Source organism: Lissotriton helveticus, chromosome 5_1 (genome assembly GCF_964261635.1).
Source record: "Lissotriton helveticus chromosome 5_1, aLisHel1.1, whole genome shotgun sequence".
NCBI classification, from domain to species: Eukaryota; Metazoa; Chordata; class Amphibia; order Caudata; family Salamandridae; genus Lissotriton; species Lissotriton helveticus.
In genome coordinates, this window is record NC_136065.1 from 1148723415 (window position 1) to 1148744910 (window position 21496).

Consider the following 21496-nt stretch of genomic DNA (forward strand, 5'->3'; position numbering starts at 1 on the left):
ATTGTATATTATAGAATGCAAGTGTGGCCAAATATATATGGGCAGCCCCATCAGAACATTAAAGGAGAGAATTAGTGAACATCTGAGGGCTGTGAAACAGAATGACACCCGCTATCTGATAGCAGAAAATATTTCTGAGTGTCCAGCAAAAAAAGGATATACACATTTAAATTGTATGGTGTTGACACAATTCATATGAATCCACGGGGAGGTAACAGGGAACTTACCCTGCACAGAAGGGAAGTGATGTGGATATTACGCCTTCATAGCGTGGGGAGGGGCCTAAACACAGATCACGAACTGCAATATTTCTTAGGTGATCACTGATCTAGAGGGGAGTCATTTTAGATCTCAATATCATGCAAACAACCCTCTATGTTTTTGATTTTTCACCCCCATTGGAAGCAGAGAATATTTCATAAATGTATTTACCTAATATATGATGATATAAGATCCATGTGTTGACATACAACCATCAATTCCCTGTTTTCTTTACAGAAAATAAGTCTGTATATATTGTACATATGTAAAATAGGGTATACAAATGTAACTGATATGAATTGTTGAATTTGTTGTTATTACAATGATAATTTAAAATTTATAGGAAAAAGTCTTATGATATTGAACTATGAGATCACCAGATTTTATCTCCTTGAGCGTGATAATTCAACGGATGACACAATCCCAAGATACAAAAGGTTCAAATGTTTAGAGTATTATTATATAGTCATAAGAAAATATTCTTCATGCAACATCACCTTATAAATCGGATTGAGTGTCCTAGCTCTGCAGGTATTACAATGGTGACAGTAGGACTGCTTGCAAACATAATTAATATTAGAACATTGTAATGTTGGGAGCTCCATTGAAGACAATGGAGTTCTCCCTTCTTCTACTGGCCGGTAAAGGCCCGCAGAGCAACATTCCAGTGTTTTACAACTGGGCTTCTCGGAGCTCGAGGGAATTTAAATCCCCTCGAGCTTCGGGAAGCATTTGTTTTATTTGTTAGAAAATTCTGCCCTCTAGTGGCAGAATGTTCTAATAGCCGTATAGCCCTTCGTAGCAGGGCTATACCGGCTATTAAAGTCCTTCACCTTCTTCTGGGCCTTTAACGTGGGAGCGGGCCTTTAATAGCTCGCTACGGCTTGCTATAAGGCTACAGCATATAATTAACTATAACACCCATTTTTTTTAATTGTGGCGACGGTAGATACGACATGGGATGTATATTCATATTATAAACTTTAATTTATCTGATGCAGATTAGGATGTTCTGTTTACCATAATACACTACTCCAACATGGTGCTTACATTTCCATGTTCGTGAAAGAGGTCAGATTTACACTACTGGTCCCTCTTACATGTTTATCAACATGGAAGTAAAAGGATGCCGTGTGAAAAGGCAGCTCAGACAAAATCTGAATCAACACAATGTGATGTAGCCGATTCCTCTTACCGTAAGGTTTGAAATCCCACTAGTGCACACATTGATGCACAGTATTACGAGGCCATAATAATTTTAAGATTTACTCTACCGTTCTATACTTCCGGACTCGGAGGGGAATGCAAGGATACTGCATATAAAGGAGTAATAACTCTTGTACTTTGGGAGCCCTTGACTTATCAACCCACGCAAAAGGGTAGTATTCTTAATATACATATGGATGGACCAGGACATAAGTATAACTGGACACAAGGTAAGTGTTTGGTTATAATTACTCTGACTTTTGACTTTATATTGATATATGTTTTTTATCTCAATATCAGCAATTACAATGGTCTTTTATTCCAGATTTGACCTGACTCTGATATCATCAACAGGTACACACAGCCTTCTTAGTTCTGTTGCTTATATGGTAGTGCACTGATTCCACTTATTGGGTTTTTACGGTGATTGCTATCTCTCACAATACAATACACGTGTGGGGGGATTTAACAAAACACTAGATATCCAATTTTGACTATTTGGTATAGTTGTTAATTACAATTATCTTGTAAATGAGAGGGAACATGACAATCTTTAAGTTTAAACAGTAAATTGAACGGAGGAGGAGCCACGCGCGGGACCAAGATGGCCGCGTGAACGCTCGGCTCCTAAGACCCTGGCCACCTCCAACACTATCCTGCAATTCATCCTGAGCCCTCAGTCTACTCACCGACGGCGGAGCAGTAGCGACGTCCGTTGAGGTGTTTCTGGGCTGGCTCTGGTGTCGGGGCTCCGTGTCGCGCCTCCTGGAAGTCTGCGGCTCTTTCGCCCTCTAAGCCGGAGACTGGAGTCGCCCACGAGTCCGCCCGAAAGACGAACAACAAGGGGGCCGGAGACCGGAAGTCGCCGGTCCAGCCCAATACGAGGCACCACCCCAATTTTGCTCAACTAGGCTGCCCGGCCCTGTAGGGGCCCAACGATCGACTGCAGACCGGCTCGGCAGTACTGCCGGATAAGAGTCCAGACGGTGTTGTTGCCCGGGACACTGGCGCGACAAGAGCGCTGTTTAAGGACATCGCGAGTCGGGGGCGTGGCGGTATCCATTGCTGTGCCCTCTGACGGGGGCGGACGGCTGCTGGAGTCCCTGGGGGCCAAGGGTTGTGACAGGAGACCCTCAGGGGGCTCCGCAGGCATAAGGATCATGGTGACTGTCAGGCCCTGTGAAGACCCTGCTCTAGACTGCAGACCTTCCCGGCCGTAACAGTGGATGTCGCTTATGACTGTGCCGCTGCCCGATGAATCTGCGGGGCGGACGCACGGCTGAGCGGTGATTGTGTGTCCGGGAGGTGCCGCGGAGACCCACTGTGCTTACAGACTTGGGTCTGACTGCTATTGGGGTCCCTGGGGGCCGGAGGAAGTGGCGTGAGACCCCTTGGGCCGGGAGGCCAGCATTGAAGAGGATCTGCCTGGGCGAGAAGCCCCGAGATGAGCAGGCGAGGCACCGAGGGGTCCGCACTCAGTAATTAAGATGCTCTGGCTGTTATGAGAAGCTGAGACTGCACGTGGCACACAGTGGGGGTGGTGAGAGATGCTTTTGGGAAATTGGATGCGGTGGCCCGCCCAGTACGCCCGATAGCGGCAGGTGAAATGGACAGACCTGAATAATTCACGGGCTGCAGCGTTGGATGGACCAGCCTGGAGGGTCAGTGTCGGCTGGGCGCAACACGCATAAGAACAGGTGGTGGGAGTGGCAGACTTCACCTGAGTTGTCCTATTGCTATACGGAGGGTGCAGCCCGGCGTCGGTCGTATTACTGCCTTCCCCCACACCGTGGACGGCTCCCCACAGCTGCGGAGAGATACGAACAAGGTGTATATAAACACTTGGTGAGGCACCTGAAGGGGGGCCATATATGTGGGTGTATACCCCCGGGGACGGATCCCATACCCAGACTCATTGACAGCGGTACTGGAAAGGGACGTAGTCCTATGTTTGGAGCGGGTCGTAACGAAACACTGGTGAACCCGGATCTAAGGAGACTAGTTAAGGTCAGCAACATATACCGGGAGTGAGGTGACCGCGGGGGTGGCGGCGAGGCAGGTCTTGGACAAGACTCTGCCCAAGTCCTCGAAAGGAGCAAAGCACGTTCAATCTAATAAGCTTGATCGCTACACGATGCCTAGAGGGTCTCCAGTGGAGTCCAGGAAGACTCTGTCGTCGGGGTAGATCCGTATAGCGCCCCCTCGCAACCTACGCTAGTAGACGTCATGGCGGTGATAACGGGGGTTCAATCTTCGCTTGAGGGAAAAATGAAATCTCTGGACAATAAACTAGATGCGGTTACTATAGAGGTCAACCTGATACGTGCAGATCTTACAAAGGCCAGCGAGAAAGTTAAACGCTTGACACATCAAGACTGCGAGTTTAGTGGACGATATGGTGCTTTTGCAATAGGAGGTACGTGACCTCAAAACTTCTCGGGATGCTACAGACCGGAAGCTTGATGACTATGAAGGGAGAGCCAGGCGCAATAACGTACACCTTCTTGGGGTACCTGAAAGGTCAGAGGGTCCCGCACCAGATCTGTTTCTGGAAGACATTGTCCTCAACCATCTCAAGCCAAAGGGTTTCAGTAATTTTTTCACAATTGGGCTCATAGAGTGCCGGGAGGAAGACCTAGACCTGGGGCGCCCCCTCGCCCGATGATTGCCAGAGTGCTCTATTTCCGGGACAGAGAGGCTATCCTACAGGTGGCATGGACGGGGGCCCCCTTGCGGTACGAAAATGCTACGATATCCTTCTTCCCAGACTTTACTCAGACTGTACAGAAGTTAAGGCAGTTTCCTTCCAGTGAGGAAGAAACTTAGGGAGAGAGGTCTGCGATATGCTATAATGTACCCAGTTCGGCTGCGAGTGGTCGATAACCCGGAAGTGGCATCGGACTGGGTGGATGGCAGGCCTCCGGTCGAGGGGGAGGTGCAAGATCACGGTGGAGGAGGAGAATGACCTGAATGAAGATGCTGGTGGACACAGGAACGTCTACATTGTGTAAGTGACTTAGATATTGGGGCAACTCTGTAGCTATAGTCTTACTAGGCCTAGCCGATAATGCTATGGCCACAAGTTATTTCAGGGCACAAGACGTTGCTTTGGGGTGGGGCACCGGTTACCTCCTTGTTACTACCTTTAGTTAGCTGAATAGGGGGGGGTGTTGGGCAACAGGCACACTGCGAGTTGGGGATGGGCGTTAGCCGTATGCAGTGGTGCAGGGAGGGGGGCGGAACGGGTGGTGGGTGAAAAGGTTTGGTTTGGAGGTACTAATTTATGCAGTTTTGGTTTGCATTGTGGGGTTTTTCTTTAATTTTTCCTTTTATGCATCAGGTGGCAATGTTACAGTCAGACAATATTCATGTTGGTTAAATGTCGAACGTTAGCAGGGGGTCGGGGATGAAGGTGCTGAGTTGGAATGTGAATGGCCTCGGGGACCGGGTCAAGAGGGGAATGGTTATTCAGTTGATGAGAAGACATTCTCTTGATGTAGTGCTTTTGCAGGAGACTCATCTCATCGGTAATCGCTGCATGGCTCTCCATAGAGGAGGATATAAGTTGGTGGCGCATGCTGGGTTTACCTCAGGGTCTAGGGGAGTTGGAATATTGGTGAAGCAACTCCTTTCCCTTAACAATCCAAGCCACGTGGTCCGACCGGAGGGGCCGTTATATTGGTATCTCGGGTCAGTGGGGGGGAAGACGGTTACCTTCTTCTCGATCTATGTCCCGCCTGGCCTTCAACTTGATATATTCCGCGACCTGGGGACTGTCTTTCTCACCCTGCCCTTGGGCCTTCTGGTGCTGGGGGGCGACTTTATTGCAGTGCTGGATGGGGAGATAGACAGACACCCGGCAAGAATACTCAGACCAGAACATAGATGGCTCTCAGACTTTCTAGAAACGATGTGGCTTGTGGACAGCTGGCGGATACGTAATCCGACGCAGGCATACTTCACACACGTGGCAAGAGTCCAGAGCACACAATAAGTATAAATAGACTGGTTTGTCTTAGAGTAGTGATAGTAGGGATAGACCGGAAAAAGCGTATTGTTTTCAAAGGTTTTATTCACCCACAGTGTTCCCAATCTGGGAATCACTGTAAACACAAATCAAGCCGACACGTGTTTCGTCACAACATATGTCTGTGATTCTTCAGGGCTGATATGAATGATCATGGGCGTGGTCGGGAAACCGGTGATAATTCCAACCCGGTCTGTGGGGGAATAAAACCTTTGAAAACAATACGCTTTTTCCGGTCTATCCCTACTATCACTACTCTAAGACAAACCAGTCTATTTATACTTATTGTGTGCTCTGGACTCTTGCCTAATTCACAGAAAAGGAGGTCTCTGTCCTTCTTTCTTTACAGAGGTTAAGGTTTTCCTCTGACCAAGAAGGACCAATCGAAAATATCCTCTTAAAATCCCATTACCCTACCGTAACAAGCTGTGCGCCATTCCTCTGAACACTCTAAAAACCGATTCACAGAATTCTCATACTTCACACACGTGTCCGCCGCGCACCACAGCATGTCAAGACTGGATTACATATTGATACCGGTAGCCCTAGCAGGTACGGTCAGAGAGGCACGATATCTTGGAAGGGGGATCTCTGATCACTCTCCTATGTGGTTGAGTGTGGAACTCGGACAGCCGACAGTCGGTAGAGTGGCTCCTATTGGGGCGTGGCACTTGAGGGACCCTGTGACTATAGAGGGAGATTGCCAAGATTTCAGATCGCTATTTTCAAGAAAATGTAGGTACTATCGACTCGGCACAGTCACTGTTTGAGGAAGGACTTGCTTGAGGAAGGAGGTCTGCCCAGGACCCGGTGTACACATTCAATGGTAAAGACGGGAGTCAGGAGATTCGGCGCAACTGCTGTCTGCAACCAGTTTTCTAGATGGGCCCCTAAATTAACTCTCTCAGTACCTTCTGGGAGGCCCACCACTGGGATGTTGCATCTGTTTCAGCCTTCTGCATCTTCTGCTTGGTGTTCCAGTATGTGCACTTTATCTGTCAGTTTTGCCACATGTCGAGCAAGGGCTAGCTGCTCTGGGTGCATCTCAGCAACCCCCGACAGCACCTCTTTCACCTTGTCATTTAGTTTGCTGTGGTCAGCTCTCAGTAGATCTAAACCCACAAGAACAACATTGACATTGTGTTGCAGCATTGTCTTGGCATATGCAATAGCCGCTAAAAGGTATGCAAATTGCACTTGTAGAAGGGGCGGCTTGGTGTCTTGTCCCTAGCTTTCTCTCTCTGCCACCATCAATGGGTCATTGACACCTCCCTGCATTCCTGGCTGGCGGGTTTTTCGCTTCCCCATATCTCTCCAACTTGTGCGTATAGTGTGTAAAATTGTCTGCTCTGACAAGCGGGGGCAAGCAGTATCTCAGGGATTACCAAAGCAAGACAGAGGTGGGGGCTCGTTTTCAGATCGCATATAGGTGGGTCCGTGGGGGTTCCGGAGTACAGAAGGTTTGAAAAACCACTGTATCTAATATATCCTCAGGACTTTAGTGTAGCCCAGCACCACTCAGTCCTGTATAATGGATCACGCACAGTTCTCTCACTCAGGTAACAGAGAGTAAGTCATTGGGTAGGTCCCATGCATATATAAACCTGACACAGACACAGTAACTTAGTGGGTAGAACTGGCCCAGGGCACGTGCACCTGGCCTCTTTCATTATCAGGGTCACATGTCCTCTAATACCTGTATTGGATGGGTGTAGGGTGGGGAGTACGCCAGCCCTCTGGGGGTGTCTGGTACAATTAAAAGACTATAACAGTGGTCACTACATCCCTCAAACTGGGACAACAAAGTCCAACATGGGGAGAGAATAACGCAACATATGGAAAAATTCCACTGAGTCTATTCAGCTGATTTTAGAACAGGACAATGGTACAACTGCAGCTAGGATCACCAGTTCTGCATGGCACATTTCAGTGCTGCACTGCGGGTCCGGTCCTCCCTGGACTCTAGGCGTGAAAGTTGACACCCACAGTCTCCATATGTACAGTTCTCTGTGACAGTGCAGATCGAATTATAGTGAATCTGGTAGATGTTATATTTTTGCAAATCAGTTCTGGTTGTTTTTGTGTCTTTGCAGAGGCATCAGTGCTTCTAGCTACAGAACGGTGGAGCAGTTACAAACATCCCTATCTCACCAAGATGTTCCTCTCACAGGTATTCCCCTCTCACAGGATATCCCTGAGGTTCTCTTCACTAGGCTTTCACTGGACTGGGTGTACTTTGCTGTGTCACTCCAACACCATACTCTAGGTTCATGGAGGAAGCACTACCAGTCCCACCTTCAAGTCCCTCGCTGTGCCCAGAGGGTAGCTGTTTCTGTGTAGGATTACGCCTGCCATCCAGACCCTTTGGAAGAATGAGCTAACTACACAAGATCTTTCTCTTCCTGCGACCTGCGAGGGAGTTGCAGTAGACTCATCTCTTGTGTCGGGACCCGCTCTCACCAGCTGTCCCGGAGGCCTTTGCCCATGGATTGCCACGGTCTGGTGTGGAGTGGTCGGATCCTCTTCAGACCCCACGTACGAGGTCACTCAGGACTTCCGAGCAGTGTCACAATCCAGTCTCCCGTGCGACCCTAAAGGTGGATGTGACAAATGGTCCAGCTTGCTCACATTTGCCAGGCTGCTTGGTCTGATCGCAGACTTCTGGACAGCCAACCTTTCATGGTGCCGCCGTTGTCACCTAGGTACTGTGCTTCACTCGGGATGTGCCTCCACTCCTCTTTCACTTATCTTCTTTTCATCTCTTCCTTTTTTGGGATGCCTTCAGCTGTGGCCTCATGCCACACATTTTCTTTTTGCATGTTCTTTCACTTAGTAATGCAGTCTGGTCCTTTCTCGTCTTATTATCCTTCTCAGACCAAGCCTCTCCATGAGGCGTGCACTTCACATGTGTTTCTCCTGGCCATGCGCTACTCCTCGGACAATGCTTTCTTCTCTGTCAGTGTCCAGACCACTCTTCGTGACTTTCTACCTTTCCGGCTTCTTCTCTGTCTTCATCCTTCCATTTCAGGTCAATCTTCTCCGACCTGTCCTCCGTCATCTTCTCTGACCTCTCCTCGGTCATCTTCTCTGACCGCTCCTCAGTCATCTTCTCTGACCTCTCCTTGGTCATCTTCTCTGGCAGGTCATCTTTGCTGACCTCTGGCAGGTCATTAATCTCTTGGACCTCTGGCAGGTCATCTCTTCTCTGACCTCTGAAAGGTCATCTTCTCTTTCTGACCTCTGAAAGGTCATCTTCTCTTTCTGACCTCTGAAAGGTCATATTCTGACCTCTGGCAAGTCATCTTCTTCGACCTCTGAAAGGTCTCTTCACTTGAAGATACGTTTCTTGCACCTAAATACCATGCTGATGTGGCTCTCTCTTTGCAGCCTCCACTCGGGCCGGCTAAGCTGGATCTGTCACTCCCTGTGACAACCTAGGCTCTCCTCCTCGTAGGGCTCTCTTTCTCTCTCAGGCTCCAGTCTGTACTGGCAGTTTCTAGGAACCATTCTTCTTCATGCTTCTGATTTTGAACCTTCCGTCCTTCACCTGAGGGTGCTCCTTGTTCTGGTGCCTTGCTCACCCTGTTCTGCCCCTTGGTGTTGCTTCCTTCTGTCAATGGGAGCGCTGTCAGCAGTTTCTTCCAGGACACGGTGGCTGTTATGAATGCAGGGGTCTTCTTGTCCGGACTCTGCCAGGGACTATACAGTCTTTCCTCTGCCCATGACAGTCCTCACCTTATGCTGCCCTTCATAGGAACACATCAAGCATGGTTTATTGACTCAGTCTCCTTGCCAGGTCATGCCCCCCCCGGTTCTGATGCAGCTGCTGTTCAGGGCCATGTCCCCTATCTAGCTGGGGTGTTTCCTTTGCAAATAGGTCCCTCATGCTCCTCGTAGCAGCCATGCTTCCCTTCTCCGAGGACGGGGCACCATTTCCATCACCCCCCTATCGACCACACATGGCCGGGACAGCAGCCACTCGCTCCTCCTGCGGCACGGTAAGCATTTTTCCTTTCGGGCCATGCAGGAGGGCACATCCGGGCTCACCAGTGCCTAGGGGAGGGCAACAGCTCCGCCTCCCTGCTTCTTCCATCTCGATCTCTGTACAGCCAATGTTCGCTCGCCATCTCTGAAAACAAACAAGGGAGATACCCTATGTGCCAATACGGGACAGGGTGAAATGATCTTAAAAAAGGAAAAACAGTCCCTAAATTTAAGGATATCCCTTATGTCGAGGTGTCCCTTGTAACAACTACACCAGTAAGACACACCAAGACTCAAAGAACAACCCTATGGTCTAAAGACAGCAATAAAACTCAGCTAACCAATAACTGAGCATCAGTTTTGTAGGGTACTCAAAGTCATATACAAGTCATGTGGCATTACAAAAACAATCCTATGTGCATATGTGATAAAAATAACAGTTTATTAAAAAGATTTTGATAACAATACATAAAATTTAATATTGTAAAATCATACAAACAAATACATTAAAAACCAAAGGTCGACGCGGCGTTTCGGTGTCTTGAAAGGATAGGTACACCTTCTTCAGGACGGTTTTTTTAAATCACTAAAAAAAGGAGGAATGCCACAATTACAAAAAATATCAGACTTTTGACAGAGTCCCTAATGCATCCTAACAAATACGTTTTTTATCACTTAATTTAAAAAAAACAGATCTACGGTAAAAACATTCTAGTCATAAACTTTATACAGGATTCTTAATCCATCCTATTTTCCAACTATACTCAATAGTTTCATACCATTGCAGCACGGTATCTATCATTATTGTTGCAATTCATAATTTTTTCACCGTTGATTACGTAAAGAGAAGAAGTTGAATTACTTTTTCATGGTCATTCCATCAGAATTTACATAATTAGTACCATTCTGGCTTTTTCACTTTACCTTAAATATGGAGGGATTCTGGCCATAAGTCATACTTCTAACTATGAAAGTTTATAATCACCAGTGATATTATTGTTATATACACATAAATAGATCCATCGTCAGGTATCTAAAGTCAGCGATAATAGTTATTCAATAGACATAGGTAAGGTCGCCATCAGAGATCGACATACTCACATACCTCAAATTGTAAGTGAATCTGGTAGTTGCGAGCTACCTCTAATACCAACAATTTCTTAATCCATTTGTTGCATATTTTCTGCTTTGTTGATTATTACACATAATTTCACCTACAAAATAAATATTATGGCATGATTTTTTTAACCCATTCTTAATCGAAAACCTGATCGATATGATACGACAGTATAATGCCTTCATACCTGGATCCAAGTGTTTATATAAACTGGATAGGTTCGCTGTACCAGGGATGACCACCGTATGGATAGTGTATTCGCATACAATCTTACTAAGAATAGACAGAAATACACATGGTATTAAAGAAGTACTAGGTTTGTACAACTCAATAGTGTCTTTTTGCTAAGGTCAAAAAAGTTTTTAAATTATAATACCTTAGAACAAATTTCTCGGGGTCCCCTCGTGGGGTCTGGAGGAGCTATATATCCGTTCTCCTTATGCCGGCTGAAAGCGCCTTGCTTTATGCTTCCTTATGTCGGATTATCTGTTAATAGGAAATGTCCAGCATTGATCTGTGGCTTTGTATATGCTCTCTCTGTTTTAACATATAATCACTAATATTGTCTCTTTGTGTGGGGCATTTCATACCAGCACCCCACCTTTACCACTCAAAAAGAGTTTATAAGTGGTTTATGGGTTTATAAGTTGGCAGACTGTTAGTAATGGTATGTATCTAGATATTAGGTTATCGTATTGGAAATCCTAAATACGGACAGGCAGGGTGCGGGTTTTAAACTTATCGTATTGTGTACTCAGTACGCGGTATTTACATTAAGACGGCGAGTTCGTTGCGCTTCGACTATCGTATTGGAATTCTGAATAGGGACAGGCATGATGCGGGTTTTAAACTTATCATATTGCATGCTCAGTGCGCGGTATTTACGTTAAGACGGCGAGTTCGTTGCGCTTCGGCTTACCTTGTTAAGAACCAGCGGCCTCCCTGTCATCTCTTCCTGGTACAGCATTTCCGGATATCTGACCGGGCTATCTCTACGCTATTTATATTTTCCCTTTCCAGGTCGAGGTTCAAACTACTTAGCTCGCCCTTTTCCGGTCGCGTACCCGTCTGCCATTTTTGAATGGGAAAGCCCTCAATAACAATATCGGGTTTACCTTTTCGCTAATTTCCCTTCGTGTTCGAAGATTACTTTGTTTTGGAATATGGAAATTTAAGCAGATGGATTATTCCATCTGAGAATAATATAATTGTATATTATGTTATTCCAAGCCTTTTACTCCTACCTATCCATCTCATCAAAATAGGACGTCGACTTTATCCGACATCTTGGAATGGTGTCCGAGAGCTGACTATAATTCCATTTCATTTAAATTTACTTTTTAATTTACCTTACTCTCGCGCAATCCACCTATCAATTGACCATTTTTTTATATCTCAAACCTAATCAACTGCTTTGAAATATTTAGAAGTTGGTTGTATTGAACAACATTTCTTTATATTGTAATGGTTAAACTTACTGATATCAACTAGCATAGTGGTGTATCATCTAACACTGAGCTATCACTTGCACTAACTATATTATTCTCTCCCAGTCTTCTTTGCTATTTAAGCCTTTTCGGACAGAATTGAATTTGGACATATAAAACTGTTCTCTTTTTTTGCGTTTAGTTGCTATGTCTCCTCCTCTCATGTTCATTTTAACTGACTCCAATACACACCATTTCAGATCTTCAAGGGTGTGTTTGGCAGTGGTCCAGTGTCCTACCAATGGTGCTGTATTTTTGTGGGTTCTGATCGCGGATCTATGTTCATTTAATCTTATCCTGATTTCTCTTGCCGTTTCGCCTATATAGATTGAATTACAGGGGCACTTTATCAGATAAATTAGGTTTTTAGATCTGCAGTTAAAGAAGTCTTGGATCCTATGTGTTTTATCGTTTATGCTGATTTCTGGGCCTTTTATGATATCTTTGCAGTTGCTACAACCGCTACAGGGGAATGTGCCCTTAGGTAGTGGGTTCCTATCTATTGTTGGTTGACTCTGAGGGTTCACTTCTCTATATGTTTTTACCAGACTGTTTCTGATCGTTTTATTACGTCTATATGAAAACATAGGTTTTGGTAGGGTGGATCCTTTTTGATTTTCAACTAGATGCCAATTTCGGTTTATTATGTTTTTAATTTTGTTGTTAAGACTGCTGTGGTTGGTGACAAAAATCAGCGGAGTTGTCTTCTCCTCATTTCTTTTAGGTTCAAAGAATTCTTCCCGGTTGAAATATTTTGCCCTCTTGTAAGAGTGTCGTATAAGTTTTTTAGGGTATCCCCTTTCCACAAATTTTTCTGTCAGGATTTGGGCATGTTTATCAAAATCAGAGTTTTTCGTACAATTTCTCCTTAACCTTAAAAACTGGCCATAGGGTATATTATTCTTTTGGCATGGGGGGTGATAGCTTTCGAAATGTAACATAGTATTCCTATCGGTAGGTTTGGTAAATAGTTCTACCATCAACTTTCCTGTCTCGTGTTTTATTACTATGTCCAAAAATTCGCATCTGACATTACTGATGCAATGGGTGAATCTTAAGTTGGTATCTCCCAGATTAAGCCAACAGATGAATTCCATAAGGATTTCTTTTGGGCCTGTCCATATAAAAAATACATCGTCTATATATCTTGTCCATTGGGAAATATTTTCAAAAAAAGGTGCAGTGGAATTGAAGATATGTTTCTCTTCAAATTTAGATACATATAGGCATGCTAGACTGGGGGCACAGGTGGCCCCCATGCTGGTGCCCTTGATCTGTTTAAATAAGGTCTTCTCAAATAAGAATATATTGTTTTTTAAGATTAGGGTAACACACTCTACAATGAAAACTGCATGTGGACTAAGATCCAGATCCTCAGTTTGTAAGAAGTCTGCTATCATCTCTATGGTGTCATCCTGTGGGATGTTGGAATATAAAGCCTCTATATCTAAAGAGACCAAAAGCTGATTTTCCGGATTAAAATCTATATTTTCTATTTTCTCAATCATTGATGTTGTGTCCTTGATATAAGCTTTTTGTGTTTTGACCAGCGGTTGCAGGAAGATGTCAGTGTATTTGCTCAAGGGTTCGGTTAATGAATTTAAGCTTGACACTATGGGTCTCATAGGGGGGTCTAGTATGTTTTTATGGACCTTTGGGAGTCCATATAGCGCTGGTATGGTTGGATTCTCATTGTTTAAAAAGGAATATTCTTCTTGACAGATGATACCATCATCTTTTGCCAGTCGTAATAGTCTAGAAATTTTATTGGACACAGAATCAAGCTCCTCTCTGTTTGAAAGGCAGTAGTGTTCTGTATTGTACAGGAGGGAGTACGTGAGAATGTTATAGTCTGTTGTATCCATTAAAACAATGCTGCCTCCCTTGTCCGCTGGCTTTATTGTAATAGAGATATCCTCTTCTAATGCCTTTAATGCTTGCTTTTCCAATTTGGTAAAATTGTTATCTACCCAGGTTTTTTTATCAAGGAGATCTTCAATACTTTTCTCTACGCAGCGTTCAAAAACCTCTATATCTTTTTTAACCATATTTGTGTGCGGGGTCCATTTAGATCTAGCTTTAAGACCTGACTTATTATCACTTTGTATTCTAGGCTTGCCTTCAAAGTAGGCGTTTAGCCTTACTTTTCTAAAAAAACTTTGAAGGTCCCGTTCCAGGCTATATTTGTCTATTGGGCTTGCTATGGCATACCCAAGACCCTTTTCAATAACTTTTTTATCGATGTCTGAAATAGATCTAGAGGACAGGTTGATGATCGGGGCCTTTTTGTTGTTCTTATTTAGTCCCAAATCTTTTGGCTCCTGGTATTGTAGTGACGTGGTTGGTATTGGGGCTTGGGATTGTACCCGCCCCTCCCTCTCCCTTTCCCTCTCTGGGGACCAAAGGATTTCGGGCGTTGATCTAAAAAAGGTAGACTCTCTCTTATATTACTCACTGATTCTTTGTCTTTATTATTAGATTCTTGGTGTGTTTCGTTCTCCGACTCTGAGCTTGTGTAAGAGGTGTCAAAGAAACGCACCTTCTTTCTCAGAAAATTCCGGCCAGGTTGTACCCATTGCCTTCTATTCTGATATTCGTCTTGTGTCTTTTCGTAATAGTCTTTCTGTAGATATGGATAGACTCTTTCTATGTTGTATTGAGACACATCCTTTCTGAATTTATTAGACTTCTTATTAATCATATAGTCACGGTACCCTGATATATCCGCTTGTATCTCTTCTAATTTTCGTTTAGCCTCATCCAGAGCATCACATTCTCTTAATTTAGCTTCTAATTCTTCTATCTCTGCTCTTTCTATGATTAATACTGCCTGGGCTGTTTCTATTATGAGAAGCATCCAGTCTCGGCTGCATCTGTTCGCTATCAGGGTCCAATTGTCTATAAATTTTTTGACCTTAACAAAGACACCCGGTTCATTTGTTATTTGCAATCCCTTAGGTATGATACCTTTTTTGCAATAGTCAATTAGAAAGTCGGCATGTAGTTCTGTCCTTACAATTTTTTTCTTTAGGTTCCACAATTCTCTCCACTGATCCTCATTACTGTTATCGATAATTACAGTTGACGTATTTCTAGAGGGACCATGGATCAGTTTGTTAAACTGATCTTCAGTGAAGCCATATGTCTTGATTCCTTCCATGAGTATGCAAGTACTCCCCAGCTAACAAGCTGTATTAGTATCAGAGAACAAACAAGGGAGATACCCTATGTGCCAATACGGGACAGGGTGAAATGATCTTAAAAGAGGAAAAACAGTCCCTAAATTTAAGGATATCCCTTATGTCGAGGTGTCCCTTGTAACAACTACACCAGTAAGACACACCAAGACTCAAAGAACAACCCTATGGTCTAAAGACAGCAATAAAACTCAGCTAACCAATAACTGAGCATCAGTTTTGTAGGGTTCTCAAAGTCATATACAAGTCATGTGGCATTACAAAAACAATCCTATGTGCATATGTGATAAAAATAACAGTTTATTAAAAAGATTTTGATAACAATACATAAAATTTAATATTGTAAAATCATACAAACAAATACATTAAAAACCAAAGGTCGACGCGGCGTTTCGGTGTCTTGAAAGGATAGGTACACCTTCTTCAGGACGGTTTTTTTAAATCACTAAAAAAAGGAGGAATGCCACAATTACAAAAAATATCAGACTTTTGACAGAGTCCCTAATGCATCCTAACAAATACGTTTTTTATCACTTAATTAAAAAAAAACAGATCTACGGTAAAAACATTCTAGTCATAAACTTTATACAGGATTCTTAATCCATCCTATTTTCCAACTATACTCAATAGTTTCATACCATTGCAGCACGGTATCTATCATTATTGTTGCAATTCATAATTTTTTCACCGTTGATTACGTAAAGAGAAGAAGTTGAATTACTTTTTCATGGTCATTCCATCAGAATTTACATAATTAGTACCATTCTGGCTTTTTCACTTTACCTTAAATATGGAGGGATTCTGGCCATAAGTCATACGTCTAACTATGAAAGTTTATAATCACCAGTGATATTATTGTTATATACACATAAATAGATCCATCGTCAGGTATCTAAAGTCAGCGATAATAATTATTCAATAGACATAGGTAAGGTCGCCATCAGAGATCGACATACTCACATACCTCAAATTGTAAGTGAGTCTGGTAGTTGCGAGCTACCTCTAATACCAACAATTTCTTAATCCATTTGTTGCATATTTTCTGCTTTGTTGATTATTACACATAATTTCACCTACAAAATAAATATTATGGCATGATTTTTTTAACCCATTCTTAATCGAAAACCTGATCGATATGATACGACAGTATAATTCCTTCATACCTGGATCCAAGTGTTTATATAAACTGGATAGGTTCGCTGTACCAGGGATGACCACCGTATGGATAGTGTATTCGCATACAATCTTACTAAGAATAGACAGAAATACACGTGGTATTAAAGAAATACTAGGTTTGTACAACTCAATGGTGTCTTTTTGCTAAGGTCAAAAAAGTTTTTAAATTATAATACCTTAGAACACATTTCTCGGGGTCCCCTCGTGGGGTCTGGAGGAGCTATATATCCGTTCTCCTTATGCCGGCTGAAAGCGCCTTGCTTTATGCTTCCTTATGTCGGATTATCTGTTAATAGGAAATGTCCAGCATTGATCTGTGGCTTTGTATATGCTCTCTCTGTTTTAACATATAATCACTAATATTGTCTCTTCCATTGCTCCCACCCCTCCGCAGCAGCCTCTCACCTCACGAGCTGCACGGGGGATGGAGCCTGGATGCCTGACCACGGTACCAATAGCGGTCCAAGTCTTAGGCCGACACTACCTCCTCCCACTGGCAGTTCTTTCCCCAGGACCCGGTACTTACTTCCTGGCTGGGTTTCTCTTCATGTTGGGAAGGAGGGAAGTAGACCGTTGCTCTGTGCTACTTCCTTTTGTAGTAAGGCTCACTCTTCGCTGCCCCGCTCACTGCTCCGGTCAATCAGGGCTCAACGTACGCTGACTCAGCAGCAGGCACTTCAGCTTCGGAGTGGTCTCCCTATTTGCTTCATTTTTTATTTTACCATAGAACCAACACAGCTCTGCACCATTTTTTTCACCCTGTGGGCTCACAACACGCCCGCGGGCAACCAAGTTTTTCCTATTCCTGTTAGCAGGAGGTGCCCTCAACATGGGCTGCTCTCTCCCCCTCTACCACTATCAAGGTAGCTACACACACGGGTTCACCTGTTCATCGCCAATCTAAAGTAGTTGGGCCATAGGCCCCCATGCATACATAATCTATGACACAGACACAAGAACTTAATTTGATTTAGTATTTATAAAGTACCTGAAGCACCCGCCCAGGGGTATCTCCATGCTCACAAACTGCTTAGTCAGTCAGAAACAGGGGAATAGGTTAGAAAAATATAGTCTTCAAAAGCCTACAGAACTGCAGCGCTCTGAGCATTCTGGCAAATGGATTGGAAGTTGGTTCCAGTTTTGCAGCCTGGGGCCACAAGTAGAGATTTGGTCCCTGAGCGTAATGACCTAGGAAACTGATATTTTTTTAATTTCTTTGTCGTTTAGGGCTTTATGCACAATGCAGCATATCTTGATGCAGATTTGCTTCCGCACTGGCAGCCAATGCAGTCTCTGCAAGAGGGGAAGAGAGGGGGTGAGGGAAGGAGCATTGGAGACCACTTTGACAGCGGTGTTTTGGACCACTTGCAATTTGTTCAGTGATTCTTCACTGGCTGAGATCAGCACTGCATTGCAGTAGTCTAGTCGACTTAATACTAGTGCTGGGATCAAGGTTTTATGAATGGACAAGGGGAGAAAGGGAAATACTCTTCGCAAGAGACCTAGTGCATGAAAGCAGGCGCCAATGGTGTTAGAAACCTGCTCCTTCATAATTTGTTTCTGGTCCATGCGGACCCCTACATTTTTGACCTCCGTCTTGGGCTCAGGTGCAGGTCCCAATTCTGTTGGCTACCAGCTCTGGGACCATCCTACAAGAGCATTACCAAACAGCATAATTTCCATTTTTCCTGCGTTGAGTTGGAGTAAATTTTGCCTCATCCAGCTGGTAATGGCTTTCACACCTTCTGAGAAGATGGACTGATCATTAGGGTCATGTTTATCAAAGGATAGCAGGAGCTGAGTATTGTATTAGTTCCATTGTCTCAGAACGGAAGGTACCTAGATTGACAGTCTGGGTTCTGTGCATGAGGAAACTCAACATCCATTTTAAGGCTATTCCTTGTATCCCAATCTCACTCGGTCTCCTGAGCAGAATTCGGTGAGAGACAGTGTTAAAAGCCACCCACAAGTCAAGCAGCACAAGTAGAACTGCCTGTCCGTTGTCCAAAGCCTAACTGACACTATCTGTGATGGCAATCAAGGCTGACCCAGTGCTGTGCCTGTCAGGGTCTAAAACCAGATTGAGGTGGATCAAAACAGACAGATTCCTCGACAAAGTCTGGAAGATGTTTATTACGGTAATATGTTTTTCTAACAACTTGCTCAGGAGAGGTAACAGTGAGATAGGACGGCAATTGGTCAAATCATCCATAGGGGCCTTAAAGTTCTTCCGTGTAGGAATAAGTTGTGATGACTTCCACTCAGTAGGGACATAACCGTTATTTAGTGAAAGGTTAAGAATGGAGCAGATGGGGATAGCGAGCTGTTTGGATTGTAATGAGGTGTTGCTTGCTGGGATTATATCAAGGGTTGAGCCTGATTTAACAATAGCGAGTAAGGACTCTACTGCATCGGGCGTAACCAAGGGGAAGAATCTTCCAACTTCTGGAGAGTAGATCGAGTGGGTGAGAGATCTGCAGATATGTTGAGTTGGCCCCTTTTAACTCTGGTAATTTTGTCATAGAACAGATCTATTTTCTTTGTAAAGTGTGTTTCTATTTTGTCGCATAAGGCTTGTGAGGGTGCCGACTCATTATTACATGCCTCTGGGTGAGTAATAGTTTTGAGTATTGTATCGTTTTCTGGGTATTCCCAGCCTGCTCCAGTTGTGAAATAATATGGGCTTCGCAGGCATATCTTATATTTTTACGATATTTAGATAGAGCCAATTTATAGTGTGCTTTATCTAGTGCATTATGGGAGAGACGCCAGAGCTGCTCCAATTTCCTGCAGAGACTCTTCTCCATTTTGAGACTGGAGGAGAACCAGGCTGACTGAGTGCGCGTGCCTGAGTTTATGCACTGCTTTTGAGGGGCTATTTGATCTACGGCAGTTGTTATTGTTAAAGATTTTGTTAAAGATTGCAGGGATTTGTTAGCATGAGCTGAAAGCCATTTTGTACTTGGCAGCCATTTTAGGTAGCCATGTGCCTGCCATGTGCTTTCTCCCTGTTCCAGAGCATTGTACATGCTCAGAGGGGCCTAGTTAGTAGAATGCACCTGTTTATATGTTATAACTGTCAGGCTATTTTTGCTGATGTAGGGAGAAATGACTCTCCTCCAACTTTGTTGAGCAAGCAAATCGTGTATCCCCATATTGGTAATTTTGCATGCTGGTACATGCTAGGACTTCCCCTTTGTTTTATGCTGACTGTGTAAACCTATGCATATATAAGGCTCCTGTTCTGTGTACTCCTTAGAATGCCTCATACAATACCTGAGGGTACTGTGTGACGTAGTCTCCATCATCTGAGGTTAATAAATATGTATTTTTGTATTACAGCTTCTGTGCTAATCTCTTCTTTGTTTGTTTAAAAGGACCAGGTGTATCAGTAAGACCCCTGAGATGGTTTCTATTTATTTCAAACGTGGACCTCATCAGAGAAGCGGCTATCCAAGGGAGTGGTCTTGACAGGAGACAGGAATCTACTGAAGAGGACAGGACAGGACTCTACTAAGGAGGTACTCTGTGCACGGAGATTCTGGAAATTCTCCAGAGGCAAGATGGCGGCTGCAACTGTGGCCGTGTGAGGTGCTCCGCTGATGTCCCTGTTTCAAATTCCCCTCCAGTGTTGATTTCCCTGCTCGTCCGGCCCAGGCATTTACCTGTTGCGCATATCTGATTTCTGCTCGTGCCTTGGCGTCTCCAGAGGTCCGGGACCGGCGTTCTGCTTCTCATCGAGAGGTTACTGGGTTCGCCGCTCGCTGCTCACAAGCTGCGGGCGTTCCTCGTGGAGAGAGCGGTACCAACGGCTCCAGCTGGGCGTGATTGTTTTGCTGAGCATCAGCGGCGTTAGGAGGCAGAGACTGCCCGGTTCCTGCTCAGCTCGGCTTGGAATTCTTTTCCCGTGGCCTCCCTCTCTGCATCATTCTGCATCATTCTGCGAGCGGCTGCTGGCGGCGTTCGGCCCGCTTGTTGAGTTGAACGGCCAGGAGGCTTGGAGACTTTGTTGCAATTATAATTTTGTTTCCCTGAAGCACTGAACTGCTAATGGCAGAGGGTCCATTGGAGTGGAGTTAGGAGTGAAACTGATGCAAACACAGTGAACAGCCCGGTGTTCCCTGTGATCCTCAGGCGATTCCTGTTGACTGAGTAGTTTGCTCGTGGTGTTTTCTCGAGGTGCTGAAGAATCGGAGGTAAAGTCTCTCTCGTTTTTTGGCTGTACCTCAGACCCATCTTTCATTGTATATAAAAATACATAAACTGGTTACTGCAATAGACTTTATTTGTAGTCAGGATGGCGCCGAAAGGAAGGGGTAATGCGAGGAACAAAGGCGCAGCAGCTGAGACTACGGCTGGGACCCGTTGTAGCGGGGAGCATAGTGCCCTCGTTGACAAACTCAGTAACAAAGTTAGAATGAGAGGTGCAGTTTCCAAATCTACAATAGCTGACACTGATAGTGGCTTTTCCAGTGTGGTCACAGGAGCAGGTGCAGGCGGTGGAAATAACAAAGGTCATAGCGTGAAATCGCAATCTGAGTCAGTGGCGGTCCTGCTATCACAAGCGCGAACGGGGCAAGGCGCTTTAGGAGCTCTACAGAGTCAGTATAGAGATCCAGCAGTCCACCAGATTCAAGAGACACCCAGTAAGCAAAAAACAGTTGCTGCGATTTTCGATAAAAGACGCGGTGCCAGGCCGAAAGAGAATTTGGTGCAGCTTAATGTGCTGATTAGTGAGCCTTCTGTCAAAAACAATGATATGGAGCATAGTAGGGAGGAGGGCTCCTCAGTCATGAATGGAAACTCAGTTCAGACAGAGGTAATTACTCAGGTAACGGGTGAAGACGTTGTTATTTCCCTGCCCGGCTCGAATGTGGAACTGCCCACTCTGGCGCTGGCATTGGATAAAGAGCCGGAATCCGAGATGGATGGAAAATTCTACTCAATGTCTGACGTGACAACCCTATCTGATAAGGAACTAGAACTGGACAGTGCCAGCAATCTTGGTGACTGGGGGGACCTTCCGGATGATGAAGAAGGG